This window comes from Rhinolophus sinicus, chromosome 15, assembly GCF_057876585.1.
Source record: "Rhinolophus sinicus isolate RSI-liver-muscle chromosome 15, RSI-T2T, whole genome shotgun sequence".
NCBI classification, from domain to species: Eukaryota; Metazoa; Chordata; class Mammalia; order Chiroptera; family Rhinolophidae; genus Rhinolophus; species Rhinolophus sinicus.
The window spans coordinates 118,491,244-118,510,099 of record NC_142515.1 but is presented as its reverse complement, the minus strand read 5'-3'; the positions used below and the strand labels follow the sequence as shown (position 1 = coordinate 118,510,099).

At 45.2% G+C, this 18,856-nt stretch overlaps 1 long non-coding RNA gene across 1 annotated transcript; it reads left to right on the top strand.

Moving 5' to 3' along the window:
- Positions 1-7,548: 7,548 nt before the first annotated feature.
- Positions 7,549-18,468, top strand: LOC141572751 (uncharacterized). The gene is made up of 3 exons (XR_012498210.2): positions 7,549-7,867; positions 16,506-16,612; positions 17,086-18,468. It is a non-coding gene; the product is annotated as an uncharacterized LOC141572751 (long non-coding RNA).
- The last annotated feature ends 388 nt before the right edge of the window (positions 18,469-18,856 follow it).

The window sequence follows — 18,856 nt, the reverse complement described above, 5'->3', positions numbered from 1 at the left end:
AACACGTCTGAAATTTCTAGGGCTCTAAGCATAATCACAGATTTCCCAAGCTGATAGTAGAGTCCAACCAATTCATTGCATAGATGATTAAACTGTGGCCCAGAGAAGTCAGTCAGATTAAATGCGGGTCACCCAGCTGGTTAGCACAGATCCGGAGAAGGGACATGGGCCTCAAGGATGCTTGTCTAGTCAGGGTGGATTCTAGGAGATACGTTTTGCCGCATATCCTTTGCACTTTGTACTCAAAGGGAGACAACTCACAGTTTTATGGGCTTGGGTATCCAGTCTTTACCAAACTTTGCCCAGCGCTCTCCACTCTCACCCACACTGTTGGAAGGCTGCATATCTGCAAGGATTCAGCAGGCCCACTCTGCTCCCCTGAGAAGTGTTCTTTTTCATCAAAGTCCATTTTCTTTGCCCCAAGGTTAATTTCTTTTTTATCTCTGTCTATTCACTTATATTAGTTTGTACGCCAACACTTACATACGCCATCTATAAATTTGGGAGACACTGAACACATCTAAATGCAACCCACAGTACCTAAAAAATGATCTCATTTGGGTCACTCCTCTTAGTGACCATGTGATGGGTGGGAGCTCTGAAGTCATGTCAGGATCAAATCTCTCTTTCTGAAGATGAGTTTAGGTGACTTGCCCAAGAACAGCAGGCAGAACTGGGAATGTAATGGGTCTTCCAGACTCAGCACTGAGTTTCCTTCTTTCTCTTATGTCACAATACCAACCTCCCCAAATTGGGCGTTACATTCTCTCTTTGCTCTTGTCCAACCCCCGGTCGAAATACTAACGGCCAAGAAAATGGACATGACCTGAGCATAGTCAGGATATGGACGGGAGAAGATGAGGCCTGAACAACCCAGTCTTCACTGTTCAATACATTAGCCACAAGCCATACGTGGGTATGTTAATTAAAATGAATTAAAATGAAATGAAATTCAAAGTTTAGTTCTTCAGTTGCATGAGCCACCTTCTAGCCATAAGTGGCTACCATTTTGGGCAATCTGGATACGGAGAATTTCTCTCATCACGGAAAGTATGTCAAGATGGCTCTGCTAGACGCTAGGCCATCAGAGCCCAATAATAACAACTAGCATTTATTGAGCCCCAACAACCAACCAGGCCCAACTGTTGGTGTTTTATGCATATTATTTCATTAATCTTCATAAAACCCATGACGTATTACTATTTTCATCTGACAGAGGAAAGAACTGATGTTAAAAATTCTTAATAATTTGTCCTTCACAATAAGTAGTAAATGGCAGAACTATGAGCATGGACCTGTTAATGGCAAACTATGATCCCTAGGTTCTCGTGAGGAGCCACACCACCTAGTGATACTATAGCTTCCACTCATGGAGCACCTGCCACACACAGGCACTGTTCTAACAGGCAACATACATAAACACATTGAAGCCTCTAAAGGTAGGGATGATCATTCTTACCTTTTACAGGTGAAGAAATGAACTTAGGTTAAGAAACTGTCCTAAGGTCTCCCAGCTAATAAATGATGGAGTCAGGACTGGAACTCAGGTGGGCTGAGTCCAGGCCTGAGGGTCGAACTCCTATGCCACTGCGGAGCAACTGGCTGCTGCCCCTCTGTGGTATAACAGGCAAGGACGACCTTGGCTTACGATGCCAATCCGTGTCCACAGGGCCGGTCGCTCTTTCCAGATGGGCTCTCTCCTGGAGCCAGCTGTTGGCTACGCCTGCTCATTTCTCCTTGCTGCTGACCAGTAAGATCTGCTGCCCTCTCAAATCATCACAGAAGTCGTGCTTGAGTCAGTCTTGAAAGAAGTCCTTTGGCCTACACCTTGGAGTTGTCCCACCCCAGTCTACCACCCCAGGGCACCTTGACGAGCATCCTGTTGATAGTCCTTCTTCACATTTGGTCAGCCCAGTGGACGTCCCATCAGTCCTGGGGGGCTGGCTGTGTCCCCGGCATGTTGGTGAAGCTGTCCTTTCCTTTAATGTGAAACACGTCGAGTCGGCAACCCTCAGGAGCTGCCTCAAGAAGTTGGGTGTGACATTTATGGCACTGGTCTGTAGATTTTTATTTAGTCTGGTCTAGAACCAGGTGCCACGTGGGTACCATACTCCATCCCAGCCTCATCAAGATGTCCTGATTTTTCTTTTTTTTTTTGCTTTATTTTTCTATTATTTTACTTTGATCCTTTTAGAGCATTACTCCTATCTGAGAAGCAAAATTCAATGGTTTTTTTCTTCTTTTCTTTTCTTGTATTTCAGTGGTGAAATTCTTTTGACTGCCAATAGGATTTTCATTGCACTGGTTAGATTTAATCTTAGTCAACTTATTGACTTTTCACACCCTTAGCAGTTATTATGACTTTGCAAGATGGTCCAAAATCCTTTGCAGGCTGTTTCAAGTCGGGTGGCTTAGCAGTTATCATATAACAGTTCATAAATGGCTTTAAGAGAGAAAGGCCTGTGTGTTGTGAAGTTGGAAGTACCTCCATTAGACCTTGAAACTTTGGTTTCTTGATGTACTCTGGAACAAATAAATACTCAGACCAGTCTCAAACTATTAGTGGTGTGGACTGGCTATGGAGAATACCTTCAAACAACTGGCGGAATCTTTGTGGAATCCCATTGAGTTTCTTTATGTCAATAGAATAGGCTGTGTGTAAGTCAACTCACATTATCAAAGACTTTTGTAAAATTGGTGGATACGGTGCACTTCCTCTACGTGATGAACCACAAATACCACAGGAAAGTCACTCCCACCTCACCACTGTCGCCTAAGCACAGGGCTGTCTTTCAAGAGTACAACTGACCTTATTGTGCAATCACTGGTTTGCCAGGATGATAGTGACATGAATTTTGATACAATAGAAAAGTGTGGGAAGTTTGTGAGAGCTGTGTTATCATTCTCATGTTTTTTTATTCTCGAAAAGGATGAGGAACTTAACATCCTGGTACACGACCTTGGCACTCCACATCATAAAGAACCGTAAACACAGCTATCTAAGTAGCTTCTTCCATTTCAACTTGAAAATTTGCTCAGGTGCAGGCCCATGACTACAATTCATGATTCCAGTTCCAGCTTCCTGCTTGAAACAGAGTCAGATTTTTAACCTAAACTGGCATGGATACTTGAAGAGGTAGTACATGCTCGCAAATGAAGAGACTCAAGCCCAAGGTGACTGGCTATGTAGAGGGAATATTGTGAATGGGATTTAAGAACTGGTCGGGTGACCAGACGAAGTTATCTAGTCAAACCCTGGGAGGTTATGATTTAGCATGTTCTCTAGTCTGCAAAGTTCTGTTTCATAATGTTCTACTCTTCAAACACATCACACTTTTTTCTTCTCAGGGTCTTGGCCCTCACTGTGTGTTTTCTTTTCTGGAATGTCAACACATGGCTAGAGTTGATTTTTTTCATTGTTCGGATGTTGATTTAAATGTTTTCTTCCTAGAGAGGCCATTGCTGATCCATCTGTCTGTGCAGACGCACTATGTTATTTTCTAGCTCTGAATCCATTTAATTTCTTTTTCCAGAATATAAGCAATTGTGGGTATACCTATACTTGTTTGTGTGTTGGTTGTGTACAAACTGTCAGGAGGCCATGTCTGTTGTATTCATTAATGTATACCTGTGCTTAGCACATATTAGGCATTTAAATAATTGTTGAATGTCTGATTGACTCAATGAATATTAATATAAAATTAGTCATTTCTAGAATCTAAGCTGCAGAATTTTTGAGCTGAACCCTTGATGCCATCATTTATCAGTGAATTATAAATACCCTCAGTTTTTTTCTTTTCCTTACTCTACAAGGTTGGTGGTGGAGCCATGCAAACTTCTAAGCACTATATAGCTACTTTTGATTAAGTTACACATTGGGACTTTGTACTGTACTGTCAGAAATCCTAGCACAAGAAAACAGAAAGTTTTTGTTTTATTCTGTTAGTTTTTAAAACAATATCCAGGCTTTGGATATATACTGATAGTCTATCAGTTCCTTTTCAGATCATTTGGAATAAACTTATCATCCTTTAGACTCCACAAATCTCTAGTTTATCTGACTGGAGTGGGTGGATCCTTGAGGTCGTCTTCCTGTTCCATGGGTGAGCAATGACCCTGCCAGTCAGAATCATGGTCACCATGGTGAACTCTCCAGGTTGGGGCTGGTCACACTGAATATAATAAGACCAAAGTAGAAGGCACCAATGACCAGATGCCTCAGGAACAAAGAGGGAGGAACAGGGTCCTGAAAATAGAAATCACATCAAAAAATAGATGATGAGTTGATAATGCCTGGAGGCCTTTGTTCAGGAACATTCTGGCACTATAAAGGGAATCATTACAACGCCACATTCTTCTGTAAAGCATGAGTCGTTTTTCTTCAAGAGTTCTTCCCAAAGGTTTTGTGGGTTGTGCTAACTCTGTTTTCCATTTTTATCTAGATTTGTTCTTTAACGAAAATGTTATTCTTTTTCCAAGGATTGCTGTATCATCACATTAACAATAAGATAAACAAACTTGACAAAAATTCACTGAAAACAATAAGTGTGGTAATTGCATAGTCTTGTCCCAGGTATTTCCTTTTGTTCTCAATTAAAAAGCAGTTCCAGCAGTTGTGTATGCTGTATCATTTGTTCACCTTAAATAAATACTTTTGGATCTAAAAATACACCAGAAATAAAACTTTCTGAAAAAAAAAAAAAAAAAAAGTAAAAAACTGAAGCTTAGAATCACATCCAAAATAAGAAACGGAGTTTTAGGGGATCAGGATGGCTTTCAAGAGGTTGAAGTTTCCTGACAAGTCAACTCTGTTATGGCCCTAGATCTAGGAAGGGCTAAGGTTTTACACAAAACAACTGGAGACCTCTTGCTGAATAGTATAGGTGCCCAGTGAGATATTTTAGATTTGCTGAGACTTAACAAAACTGAGTTAACTATACTAATTTTATAAAGGAACAGGATTTCAAGTAACATTTGGTCAGCTCAAGACTATTATCTAGTAAGTCATTTTAATTCACTCTGCTTGAATTGAACATATGATTTTCCACAGGTGTGCGACACCTACTAGAGGGGCTGGAGCACAAGAGTGAGTCTGCCACTTGGAGGAGCTTGGGCTTAGCTACACATTTCTGTCATCAGATAACTGATGGAAATGACCAGGGAAATTTCAGGAAGAAGCCGGGTGACCTGACCACTGTAGCTCACACCTGATCCATGGAGTAGCCCAGCTCTGTACCCCTCAGGACACAGTAACCTGTCTCCTCCCACCCGACCTCCTGGCATTTTAGCAAAAGGTGCCTAACACAGAGAGTGGAAGATCTGACACAGCCTCCTCCCCTGTGCACACTTCCCCCACGACATGCTGAAACCAGCACTACTAAACAGACACACTCATAGTAAGACCAAAAAGCAGTGACAGTGCTGGCAATTTTATAACCTGGGCCACGCGCCAGAACGGGTTCCGGGAGGAGATGCAGGGAGGGGGGGGAGCGCTGTCCTCTCAACCCTTCTCAAAAACAAAGGTGGCGCTACTTTGAACACAGTGCTGTGGGGAAACTTGAGCTTGAGGTTTCACCCCAGATCTTTTGGAAGTAAGGCCTTTAGGTGATGCCAACAGGGGCTTTGAGACCCCAGACATTGTACGGAGCCAGCAGCGCTGACCAAGTGAGGGGGCGGGACCCCCACTACCAGCCCCACTTTCGGCAGTGGAAGCCCCATGGCTCTTTTGAGTGTTGCTGAATTTAGTCATTTACACAGTATCTGTGCACCTCAGAGAGGCCTAAATGTTGTTGTTTTTTTTTTAATCTCAGACAGTTTTTCTGTGAGTCAGGAATTCACGGATGGCTTCACTATGGTTTTGGGGTAGGGTCTCTCGTGAAGCCAGGATGTTAGCCAGAGCTGCAGTCATCTGAAGGCTTGATTGGGATTCGAGGATCCACTTTTTTCAGATGGGTCACTCACATGGCTGGCAAGTTGGAGATGGCTGGTGGCAGAAGGCCTTAGTTCCTTGATATGTGGACCACCCCATATACCTGCTTGAGTGTTCTCATGACATGGTGGCCAGTTTTCCCCACAGTGAGTGATAAAGAGCAAGAAAAGAAAGAGCAAGTTAGAAGTTGCAATGTCTTTTATGTGCTAGCTTTGGAAATCACATGCTGTCAGTTCACAATATTCACCCAAGTCAGCTCTCCTTAATACGTATGGGAGGGGACTACCTAGGATGTGAATATCAGGAGGCAAGAGTTGTTGGGTGCCATCTTGGAGGCTGGCTTCCATAACTGCCGATTGGCCCTTCTGCTGTACAGGGGAATAGGTCTGCCCAATGCCTGAGCTTCTCCCAATAGCTATGCAAATCTGATGCTCGTGGGAATGCCCAAGTGTCCCTTTAGAGAAGGGTCAACAGCTCCTGACTTCTTGCCTGCTTCAGGTCCCAGCCAGCACACCTGCTTGGGTAGCAGGACACATGTGGTGAGTACTAAGAAGAAATCACCAAGTCACCAATGAACCAGGTACAAACCATGGCTTAGAAATGCAACTTAGAGCAAGACCCACCCCCCAGAGAATCTTCCAGCTGGAGTACTGCTCTAAAATGGTCATCTGGTGGCCCCAAAGAGTTAATAACTGGTTTAAGTGTCTGAGATATACCTGTGAAGCTCTGGGGAGAATGTGTTCTCATTGGATTTCTGCTCTTTTCCTGGAGGGGAAATAAACCTTGCTGATTCAGACAGTAGAGAAGCTAATTGTTAGCAGTTGCTGGGTTCACCTTTGGTGGATGTCTGTGGAAATGCTAGTGAACTTCCATTATCTTATGCATGACAGTCTAGCCTAATTTCAACTGTAAAATTGAAAATTTTAAATTTGCTAAAGAGATAGTACATGCCAGGCAGTTTGTCTTCACAGGACTCCTATGAGGTAAGTAAGTAACATGATCACTATTTTATAGAAGAGCACAGAGAGGCTCAGGGAGGTTAAATGACTTGCCCAACTTCCCAGCTAGCAAATGGGGGAGCCAGGATTTTAACCTGGGAATGTCTGACTCCAAAGCCCATGTACTACACGCTCTCAGAATGCTCCAGATGAGGAGGGGGTATAAAAGGAATGAGACTGTACATCCAGGGAGAGCAAGGAAAGGGGCGTGTAACACAGACAGCCCCGCCTCAGAGGCAGGAGGAGGGAGGGGGCTGAGGGGGACTGAGGGCAGCAGAGGGCCAGATGGATCTCCTGTTAGGAGTGACCAGTGCGGATCTTCCCTTGGCTCCCCTACTGGACTCTTCTCCTCGGTCTAGGCAACAGTGATGCCAGCCGGATCTGTCTCCAGGGCAGCAAACTGTGCCTCTCCCTCCCTCTCCAAGGAGAGTCAGGTTGTTAATAATAACAGTTACTCTAGCCAGGCCCCCTGCTAAGTTAAGCACCACTTTTTAAAAATCCTCACAAGATTCCTATGAGGTAAGTATTACTGCCACATTTTATAGCTGAGGAGATGGAGGGCTGGGGAGTTTCGGAACATCCCCAAGGTCACAAAGCCCCAGGTGTTAATGCTCACAGTTTGGACCCAGGCCTCCGAGTGAAGGCCACCAGGAAGCTTAACACCGTGTTCTACCAGACAGAGGTTGGTTGTCTGGATGACCGCGTGGCCCATTCATCGCTGGCACGCAGGAACCAACAGTGCCAGCCCCCAACACAGAAGAGGCAGGGTAGTCGCCCCTCCTGGAAGGAGGCTTGCGGACGGCGCCAGCTGGGCCCAGGCACCCACATGGGAGCCTGCTGCTTGGGGACCTGGCCTGCGGACAGGTCCTGTCTGCTCTCGCTGGGCTTGGCAAATCCCTGAGTAGGAAGGCAGCTCACGCCCGGCTGGACAGAGTTTGAGGTGGGCTGGGGCTGTGAGGCCCGGGATGGGTAAGCTGGGGAGGGAGGTGTCCAGGCTTCTGTGGGGGGCGGGCACCTCGCTTCCGCACCGCGTCACCATTTTCCTCCCAGTGGTCTGTTTGCTCCTCTGGTCGGAGCCGTGGCCCTGGGGGTGAGGATGGGAAAAGGGGGTGGTGGGGGGGAATCCTTGCTCTTGAGCCGCCCAGACCCCTGAGGCTTTGTGTATTCGGACCCGGATACCCCACCTCCCTTTCCCGCCTCCCATTCCCGCTTTCTTTTCCCCTAACCAAAGTCCCAGTAGAGTATCCAGCAATTAGCACGCGAGGCGGGAGTGGAAGACCGCGGCTGGCGGGGTGGGGGCGGCGAAACCCCCCTCCCTTAATCGGCCCGCGCTCCCGCCTGCGCTGCCTTCGTGCGCCACCTACCGGCTGCGCGGGGCCACTGCGAGCCTGCCGGAGCTGTTCCCAGGCAGATCTTCATCTCCGTGGACAATAGACAATGGTGTTTTTTTTTTTTTTTTTTTTTTTCTGAACAATGATTTATTTTGGGGGGTGGGGAGAAGGAGGAAGGAGGGAGGGAGGAAGCAGCGTGTGTTTGTCATCGCTTTTGAAAAAATCTCTGATCTATCATTGTTTCTGCATATCCATTATATTGAAGACAAAAGAATCCCGTTCTGGAACAACAAAGCCAAGGGAACTGTTTTCTGTGGCTGACATTTAATTGTGCGCACAAGGTGCTACATTATCATGGGAAGAGATGGTAGAAGGGAGTAGGGCACAGCTTGGGTTCAAACCCTGACTTTCCTGCTTGAAGATGTGGGCTTTCTCACACGAGCCCCATTTTATATTGCCTTATATTATGCACTGCCCACAATTCGATGTTTCTATAGAGTTTTCCAACCCATCGCAAGGACTCCTTGTGGATTATTTTCCTACCACCTCCGAGGTCTGTGCTTTGACAGCTAACAGTGATAATTATGCTTCGCTTCACAACCTCCCTACCTGGTGCTTACCTACCGGATCCTAATTTTTAGGAGCTGTTAGGAACCTTGGAGAACACTTAGCCCAACCCCCTTGATTTATAGATGAAAGAGGTAGAATACCGTGTCCAAAGTCACACAAATAATTAGAGATGGAAGCAGGACCAGACCCTGTTTTCTGAGCCCTGCTTTCTTTTATGACCTGCTGTTGTTCGATGTCCTGATGTGCCGCCCCAAACACACCCACTTGCTCACCCTTGTGGCCTCCTTTCTGGCAGGAGAAATACACAGTGAGCTGTGCCGCACAAAAAAATGGGTGCTAACTCCGGGTGCGGGGGGAGAGGGAGGCAGGAGTGTACCTTTGCTTGGCGGTAGGCCCTTTCACTCCCCTTCTTACCCTTTCCCGTCTGCATAATAAGCAAGGGGTAATGTCACCTCTATTTATTTATTTTGTTATTTCCTGTAAGTGAATATGTAAAACCTATTGCAATGATCCAAAACTCTCCAGAAAATGCTTTTCCTGGAATTCTGGGCTTGAGCTCCTCTCTGGCCCAGTGCTAACCTGGGATGTCTTCCATCTTTGGAAACTGTGCTCAGTGGTCTCTTGGCAAATGTGGTTTGCCCTTGGGAACTGGAATTATACAAGTTTCCTTCTAAAGTTCATGAAAAAAATCCTTGGGAGGGATGCAGATAGCTGATCGTACTACAGAACAGAGACATTTTTCTTCTGCTCCCTCCCAAAACATGTACAACAGACAGCGCTCCCCTTTAAACTCTTAACTGTCTCACACTGAGACAGAAGAATCTTCAAATCTGAGATGAGAAGCTCAGTTAACATTTTTGCACATTCAAAATAAGTCAAGCCATCATAGAAATCTGCTTATATTAGAGGTTGTTCCGTCTGTGTAAAGCAAACAGCCCAATCTCGCAGCCTGCAGACAAGTAGACAACAGCACGTTTCAAAACAAAATGCCAGAACATTCCCTGACTCTCTTTAAACTGTCTTCTAAAAGCATAGAGGAAAAGAAAACACACTTGGGTTGCGAGCAATACCTAAAGCTTTCTGCTGGGTTTTGGTACTTTAAGAACTTTAGTTAATACAGGGACCATGTGGTATGTTAAATCTAACTCTCCTAGTTTTCATTTGTCCGTTCCTTTTCTTCCCTACCTGTAGTGATTCATCTCTACAAAAAGACCCACAATTCAATATTTTAATATGATAACCACATACCGATGACTTGTCTCAAGGATTTGGTGAGAATCAAATGTGATCAAATGCGATGATGCAGGTAAAAGTACTCTTAAAACCTAAAGTACTCTTCAGATGTGCAGTATGAGTCCCATACACGAATGCTTGAGATTTGGAAAGTACTGAATCATTAATTAGAGCAGCGCTGTGCTGCACAGTTGTGATTTGGCCCATTTTTCAGATAGGAACCTAAGGTTCCACGTCAGGGAGAAAGCTTCATGTAAATGTGAGCATCCATCTTAAAGAAGACCCTCACATCACACTGGAATCTGGTAAATGCTAGAATACTGGTGACTCAGTGCTTCCCCAATGTCCTTATTTGGTAGCATGCAAATAAAAATGATCATTTTCAGATTTAGATGTTCTCAAACCGTGGTGTGAACAGCTATTTTTGCTTCTGCTTCAGTCACGGTTCTCTGTAGTAGAGAGTGTACTTAAGAGTTGTAAGAACTGCTTTTCCATTTGCAGCCTAAATTTAAATATGGACTACGGTAACGCAAGTACTCTCTTGGTCAGATGCAAGAGCCATCGTAATTCAATCCAGTACTGCCGGCACGTGGCCCTCATGTCTGTACCTGCAAGGACTCCACATCACTAACTGGACACGTACCAGACTATTTTGTACATATTACCTATTTACGTGCCACTTCCCTTTTGGACACCTCAAGTGATTTGCAGATGTTATATAACTAATTCTCTTAACATCTGTATTAGACAGAGATGGAGCCATTGTAGAAAGTGAAACCTAACCCAGTCAGCTGGATACTATATTACAGGCCCAAGGGATGAATAACCTTGTACCGAAGCCCCCAAGAAGAAATGATGTTACCGGAGGATGAGCAAATCTTGGAACTCAATTCCCCAGTAGTTGTTGTCCTATCTTACTACAACCCAGCCTGCGAGCAGGTTTGGTTAAAGCCGAAATTTACCTCCTGCTCGTGAGATTGGCTGCTGGGTCAGGGGAGTTTGGGATCCATTACCTGGTTTGACCCTCGGCCTTTGTACAGTCTGCATCCCCGGCCTGACTCCACAGCCCAGCCGTGACTAACTTCTGGTGACTGGGCCTTCAAATGTTAATGACGACGTCCCTTCCAGGATAACCAGTCCAGACTGGCCAGCTGCAAAAACGATTTCAGGTTGGCTTAAGCTAAACCATATTCTCGTGTCGGTTCCCTTCCTCTTTTACAAAACCTCCTGTGGTTCCTTGGGGCCAGGTTGGTGGCTCTAACTTCTCGGCAGCTTCTGTTTATGGGGCTTTGTGGGGCAGCTAGATGAACGTCAGCTGGCGCTTCCTGACTGTCTAGGCTGCCCTCTCATGTCCCAGATGTTGAGGTGGACGCGAAGCTGACGCCAAATCCTGATGAAACATGGGACAGGATATTGCCACCGAAGCTATCCTAAGAGCAGGTGGCTGGAGGCAGGAAATAAAGAAGGAGCCTGCAGGCGTTGCACCCTAGGTGACTAGGCGTAGTCTCTGTGCCTCGGCCACCTGCCCTACATCCATCCCGGAGTGGGGCGCAGCCAGTAGGCCTCCTCGGAGGGTCTGCATGTGCTGCTGCTGGCTCTTCCCCCATTTCCAGCCAGCTGAACCGTCGGTACTGAGGACTTCCGCCCCGTAAATGCTTGCAATGCAGGAAATGCCCAGTGGAAATGCAAAAATAATCATGTCATCTTTCACACATTTATAGTATTTGGGCAATGTTTCTAATAGCCACTGAGGGACAAGAGTTTATCTTTCTATCTTACATCTCATAAATCTTTTCCCTTTTTTCCATCACTAGCGTAAATTGTGCTTCGCCCAATAACAAGGTTAAAATTATAGTGCTTTTCATCATTACAGAGATGCTCTTCCCTATGATGGAGACGATGGCTGCATCTGAAGCTCAGCAAATTTATTTTATCTCTTTGCTTGTATCAGGGTAGCATCTGGAAGATAAGGAAGATTTTCACTTAGCTGTGCACAGGCTTTGTGCAAGACGGCTGTTTGCGTGCGCAAACACTTATGGGAGAGACCTGTAACCTGGGGGAGAGTCAATTAATCTGTGCCTCTGTTCTTCCAACCAAAACCCAAAAAACAAAAAAATGGGGTCGAGAGTGGGCGTGGGGGTGGGGAGAGTCATCTGAGGTATCTGGCAGTGGTGAGAAATCCAGACTGTGTGGACATACACAAGTTGTTTAACCTCTGAGCCTCAGTTTCCTCATTGGGGGAGAATAATAGTGCCTCTTAAATTCATTGTAAGGATTTAAAGCGACAGAATGTGTAAGGAGCTTATTTAGTACAGTACCTGGCACATTGTAAGCCCTCAGTAAGTGCCTGCCAGCAGCAGTGTCAAAACAGTCAACCTCTTCCTATTTCTGTGTGACAGCCCTCTGCCGTGGCAGGTCCCTAGAGCTGCCAGAAGAATCCATGCACCACCATGGTTCCGTACTTCTGGCTCTGGTGTTAGGACGCCCCATTTTGGCTTCTGCTCGTGGGGCAGGGGGCATTCTCAGGCAGAATTGGTGACAAACAGGTGGAAACTCAAATGCCAGGCAGGAATGGGGTCTGTGGACAGCTAGGCCCCTTCTTTCTACTGCTGAGCGCTGCTTCTCCTCACACAGGCCGGCATGCCGCTCTGGCCCGCAGCCTGCCACCCCACACCACACGGGGTCTCTCATGGAGCAATCTATGAGGATGCTCCGTATCTCCCCTCTGCCAAGCGCTTCAGCTCCACAGACTTCTTCCCCCCGCTCACACAGCTCCAGAAGGCCCGGACCCAGGTGCCAATGACCCCCCATCTCTGGCTGTGATAAGGTGGTCATCGACAACTTCTGTCCAGCTTTTCCTCATACCCGAATTGAAGTTTCATCTTGTCCTTTTTTTCAGAAGTACGTCGTCATCCAGCACTTTCTGCAGTGTTCTGTGCTTCTCCTTGAGGCCAGCTTGTTTCCAAATGTCTAGGAGACAGCTCCGTCCCCGTCTCCACTGAACGTCTAGTTTTTGATTGAGGGTTAGGTTAAGACATTTTCTGCCTCTCTGGATAAGACACAACCCATATAATCAGGCCGTCCTTCACTGAGGTGTTGGCCTTTCTCTCTGGAATACAAGACCAATACCACGCCAGCCTCGCTCTCATTTCATCTCATTTCTTCAAGTGCCTTATTTTCACACTTGGTCAGACAGCTCTTCATTGCAGAAGTGGAAGGAACCCCTTTAGACGGGGTCTGAGCTGGAGCACAGCTCTCCCTCTGGAGCTTCAGGGTCTGCTTTCCTTCTCTGCGTTATGAAGTAAGCCCCAAGAATAGCCTGCATTTTCCTTTCTTAGGAAAGGAAAGCGCATGATGGAAACCAGAGTTCATGTTCAGGTTTTTGAAATCATGGCACATCATATGTGCTCACTACTTCCTCCTAGTCCTGATTCTCCTATCATCTGTCTATCCATCTATCTATCAGTTTATCTATCTGTCTAATCCATCATGCATCTATCATCTCTCTATCATCTATGCCTTTTTTTCTTTTGCTGGCTACTTCCTTACACTGACAGCTCTTTGGTAACGTTAGAACGCAATGGGGAAATGCCTGGAAATACACACAATCACAGTTATTCCTGAGGCTGGTATGAGTCAATGGCAGAACACAGTGGCGAAGCTCAGATACAGAGAAAACGCCGTTGTCTACAAAAGTCTGGATGCTGCTGATCAGTGATCACTATGTAGAAGATTAGAAAGGATGCCCATTATGATTCCCGCCCCCTTTGCAACCCCATCTCCCATTGGTCACTGAGTTCTGTTGTCCTTTCTTCACGGCATAATATCTCTTTCAACCATTTCTTTCTTTCCATTCCTGCTTTACTCTAGTCCTGGTTAAAGTCTTCATACCTCATGTCTGGTCCATTGAAATAGCTACTAACTGATCTGTCTACTTCACATCTTTTCTCTTTAAACATCGTCGTAAAAATGCCATCTGATTAACTTTGTTAAGACACTACTTTCTCCAAACTGTATTGACCCCCCTGCCCCTCAATCCTCCAATTTCCCTGGAGGACAATGTCCAAAATTCTCTTGGTATGATATTGGAACTCCCTACAAAGCAGGTTTCCAACTTACTCATCCATGTCCCATGTTTCTTGACTAAACTCGCACTCTCATCAAGTGGTTTTACTCCTTCTCATCTAAAATGTGCTCATGCCACTCCAATTCCTGGCTTTCCTTGTCCTTCCTGCCTTGGAAATTTCCCCCCGTTCTTAGAGATTGGAGTCAAATGCACTCCCAGCTTGACATAATCGCTGTCCTCAGAACACTCTGGGATGTTATTATTTGTACAGTTAATTTCACGTACTCAACCGACCTTTCTCTTCTAGTGTTGTGAGTTACTCCCTAGCTTTTGTATGCTTATCTTTTATCATATATCCCTCATGTCCTGGGTGGTGAGTTCCTCACAGATGGTCGATTCATATCCCAAGTTTCTTTTAAAGTATCTTACCTAGGTGTTGTACTAAGTAGACACTCAAGAATATTGGATTTAATTAACAGAAGAAAAAGCAGCTAAAAAGGACAACAAACCAAACAAACCATTTTCATCACCATCAGAGAAATGACGGGTCCAGAGTTCTATTTCTGTGCATGTGGAATTTGAGGGGATGATAAAGAATGTGTTTTTCATAGGATTATAGATCTAGAAAGAATCGTGTGAGGTCACGTTGTCCAATTTCTTCTAAGCCATCTAAGACAAAGCATCATATGCTTAAAGAAGCCACAGATAGAATTCCTTGGATCTTTTGGATACTTGAGTTTCAAAGTTGTGTCAACTCTCCCTGTGACAGTTCCCTCACTTGTCACTCTAGACCATGTCTTGAAATGTTAGTTTATCATAGCAATTCCTACATGCTTGTTTAAAATGTAAGATGCCAGGTTCACCCCAAAGTATAACAGTTTTGGGTAGAGGCACATGAATATGAGATACATACATATATATACAGTCTCCCAGGTAATTGTGATACAGGTGGTCTAGAGAACACACCATGGGGGGGGGGGGGATTAGTTTTCAGTTGATTTAACATTGAAATTTCTTTTTTAGTTCAGGCATATTGATTCTAAGACCATCTTCTGTGAACATGAAAAAGCAGCTGATTAACAGCTTTTCCTAATACGTAAGTGACCCTACATGAGTATTGTGAACCTCACCTCTATTCAGCTCTGAGACATACTTGCTATCCACACATATTTATGGAGCAGCCATGTGCCAGGCATCACAGTGATGAGGAGAATGACTTAAGTACTAAGGTAGATAGGTCTTCCTCCTTGGGAGGCTCATAGTATAGTGGGAAGATGAAAGCCTATGATAACGACGGCGCTGACCTATCATCTCATCTGAAGTTGGTCGACTTTACGTGTGTTTGTGGCCGTCCAGCAGAAGCGGGGACTTGGGGTCCACGGCCCATGACACCAGGCAGAATGTGGGTACAACATGTCCCCTTGCTCTGGCTCCTGACTTTGTGCCTCCAGGGCTAATGAAAAGAAAGTGGCATCACCCTGTCACTCCCACAGCATCCCCAAAGCGATGAGCATTCGCCTTACTGAACATTTGGAATGACTAGCACTCAGTAAGGCATTTGGAGAGGATGTTGTTCCCCGTGTCCCCGCCTTAGACATGGCATGAGAGTGTCACAGTCCTTCCCCATCATGTAGGTGCCCGTGATTTCACTGCCACCAACAGTAAAGGCTGAGAGCCCTCTCCATTCATGAAGTCAATATTTAGTGAGTCCTCCAGTGTGTGTGCCACTTGCTAAATGATGGGATGAATAGAAAGATGAGTGAGGCACAGGTCCTACTCTTAAGGAACTTACAGCCTAGTGCAGAGATACGTCAAGTACGTAAATACCCTGTCGCAAAGTAGAATATAAGAAAATATACTAAGGGGCACCTTCCAGCCAGGATTGGGACCAGGCTGGGAGAATGGGGGATGGGAAATGATGGGGCTGTGCCACGGGGAGGCAAGGGCAGGTTTGGACATGTCCAGGTACAGGTCTTAGGGATGCTCTGATAAAGATGGCCAGTAAGTAGAAAACGCGAGCTTGGAAAGAGGTAAAGGCAAGAGACGCCACTGGCATATGAAGTTATCATGTTATCAAGAGTGTCGCAGGCTGAAAAAGGGGAACTGAAACATAAGAGTGACGGTTCAGAAAGCACACCGTGTTTTCTTACTGGGCCGCTCTGTGGTCACGGACAGGTTCGTCTTGCAAAGTCTGAAAGATGAATTGACATATTTTATTTTCTGATACAACTAACAAAACACATTGAATGCTTTCCTCTCGCTTTTCTTAGGCGATGCGCTTACAATATTTCCGTATAGTTTGACCAATGTCTCTACTAGACCTGTGAGAGAAAGCCTTTTTAGTATCAGATTAATGGTTCTCTGTCTGATTTATTCAGGAGAAAATGGAAGGAGGATAGACCGATGGAAAAAAGGAGACAGGAGAACAAGAACAGATGTCTTTTCCATGGCACCTATGTTTGTTGATGACTGAAGGAAACAGCGTGTATCCTGATTGTGACTTGACTGGAATGCTATGCTTTTTAGAAGTCTTGAAGGTCCCCTATGCTTGGCTACTGGATTAAAATCACAGCCTCCAAAACGCTGCCCCACAGTCCTAGGTGCTTTGCTTCCTGTATTTTCTCGTCTTTTTTGATCGTCCTCTCTCCTCGTTTCTGATATAGAGAGTTGGGTTCAGTGATATTGGCTGCTTGCATAGGAGCAGAGGAAGGGGGCGGGAATAGGGTTAGAGCAAAACACCACAGTGTTGATTGGAACACTCCCATAGGGTAACTGTTACAGGCATATGCAAATGAAAAGCCATGTGCATTATCCTGTTCGAAGGCATTTGTGTCTCTTCCAAAGAACCCGCACAGCTGGATGCTGTCCTCCAGAAGGTCCTGTGGGATCCTTGCCAGAGCAGTTGATTTTCAAAGGCCTTGTGAGTTCTGTTTACTTCCTTGACATCAAGTTCCCCAGAAGAAAAGGAGCCCTTGGGTCCCACAACTTAATTTAGGACCGTCACTGTGGCACGGCCTACAGCCCACCTGCCCAGGAAGCCAACTAGAATGATCCAGAGCCAAAAGAGGGATGAACCACGAGCAGGCATACTGCATTCTGGATCTGCTCTCGGAAACGCTCACACAGCCGATGCTGAGCAGCTGTGGGTGAGAGGTGAGCTAATCGCTTCTGAAACACCCCATTTGGTGAAGTGGCCCTTTGTTTGAGATGACTCCCAGAGTAAAAGCAGGTTAGCATCACCATACCCACTGGTCTGACAGAGCAAACACAACAGCGCTGCGAGGTGAGGAGAGGTGAAGAGAAAATTAGCGAAGCTCAAGTGGGGTAATTGGAAAAGCAGAGGGAAGGCAGTAAATTACGCCTCTTTTACTTAGTTTAGTTATCATATCCTAAGAAGGGATGAAATAGGTCAGCGACTCGCAGACAAAAAGCAAGGTCAGAAAGAGGGCGTGAGCTAAAGGCTGAGCTCTGCCACCACTGCCGAGGGCCAGCCGGAAAGGGGCTGCTCGTGTCATGCTTAGAGAGAGAAACAGGACAGAATAAATAAACAGAGTGGTCTGTGATATCTGGAGGTCTTTCTCCTGTTATTGGAGCCTAGACCTGTCGGTAGGGAACAGGCTGGGAATAAAAAGTCTCACAAATGGAGGAGCAAATCAAGACAGGCGTCGTGATGCTTCACGCGGGTTCTGGACTGCTTGCATTTGACCTCCCGACAAGCGTCCTTGTCCTGTGACCTGTGACCTTGGGAATTACTTAGCCTCTTTGTGCCTCAGTTTCCTGATGTGTGATAAGGAAATGCTTGTGCTGACAGCACCATCCATCTAGGGCTGTTAGAACCATTCCTAGCACTTAGAAAACATGCAGAATGGTGAGTTGATGAACACTTCAGAGCATGATTTTCAATGTCCTCAAGGGCATTCTGGAAACCGGGGGAGGCTTTTTGTGGCTTTTACAAGGATAGGGGGTACTACTGCCATTTAAAGGATGGAGGCCAACAACAAAAAATTACCTTGCATCCCACATGACTTTTGAGTCCTACAGGATATTCCTGTACATGAAAAACTTGACTAATATTATGGGAACTTAGAACCTAACTCAGTTTTTAAAATTTATCTGAGGTCTTTTTGCATTGTTTTAACATACACTGAATTTTATACAAGCATACGAATCCAGATGATTAAACTCTGCTTTGTTCAGAGTATTGTCAAGAGCTGGTCACTGTTTCAGAAAACCACATCATGGACGTCAAAAACAACCACTTGTTTGGGCTGCATTTATAACTATAGGTGACCCTTGAACAACATGCGTTTGAACTACGTGGGTTTACGTATACGTGGATTTTTTTCAATAAATATGTACAGTACTGTAAATATATTTTGTCTTCCTTATGATTTTCTTAATAACATTTGCTTTTCTCTAACTTATTTTATTGTAAGAATATAGTATATAATACATATAAATAACACACAGAATATGTGTTGATTAACTATGTTATCAGTAAGGCTTTTGGTCCACAGTAAGCTATTAGTCGTTAAGCTTTTGGAGAGTCAAAAGTTATATGAGCCGATAAGGGGTTACTATCCAAAATTTATATATACATATTTTTAAAAACTCTCTAAAGAGGACATACAGATGGCCAACCAACATATGAAAAAATGCTCAGTGTCACTAATCATTAGAGAAATGCAAATAAAAACTACAATGAGATGCCACCTCACTCCTGTCAGAA